Raw genomic sequence first — 821 nt, 5'->3', positions numbered from 1 at the left:
TGCCCCGATGATGTGACTGAGTAAAAACGGCCACTTTTCACTTTTACCAAGACTTCCAATTTATACCAACAAAATTCAAAACAAGAAAATAAAGATAAAAAGACTAAGCTAAGAGTGAAAAAAAAAGTATAATTAGAAAAAGAGAAAATCTCAAACAACATTTTTAGTTTGCACTTTTCAATTCCTATAGATATATAAATTAAACTTCACTTGAAGGAGTAGATCTTAAGATAGAAATATAAATTCTTATCTTATTATTCATTTTATATATATAAATACCATACAAATTAAATCTAGTTTGGCATTAAGAATACGTATGCTCCTAATTCGGTTGTACCAGTGCCAATGCCATTAGGGAAGGTTTCCTTAGTAGCTCCATAAAGTTATACAATTTATCAGTACATGCCATTAGATAAGAACAATAGCATAAAGTAAAATTTATTGCCTTTAAAGCTAAATTCTTTAAACTTCATAATTATCTTCCTACCATTAAATCAAGCTAGTTAGTATTCAGATTTGATATTCCTTAGTTTTATTCCACCAAAACAACTAAAATTTGTGCTAACTTCCCAATAATACGATGAAGCTTTGCAACTACTGAATATATGTTATTTATAAAAATATAATTAACTTTCAAGTTAAACTATATATTATGCATACTTATACCAATTTCAAAGCCGCATTGTTTAAGGAAAATAATAAAAGAGAGGTCATTCTGAAAGATCTCACAACATGAGAGTGAATTGATAACTTTGACCATACTAGGCAACAACAATACCTAATACTACCATACTTACCAGTTACCGAAACTAGTTAGCTAG

Source organism: Arachis duranensis, chromosome 9 (assembly GCF_000817695.3).
Source record: "Arachis duranensis cultivar V14167 chromosome 9, aradu.V14167.gnm2.J7QH, whole genome shotgun sequence".
NCBI lineage: Eukaryota > Viridiplantae > Streptophyta > Magnoliopsida > Fabales > Fabaceae > Arachis > Arachis duranensis.
The sequence above is the reverse complement of the archived record's forward strand: the minus strand, read 5'-3'. Positions refer to the sequence as shown.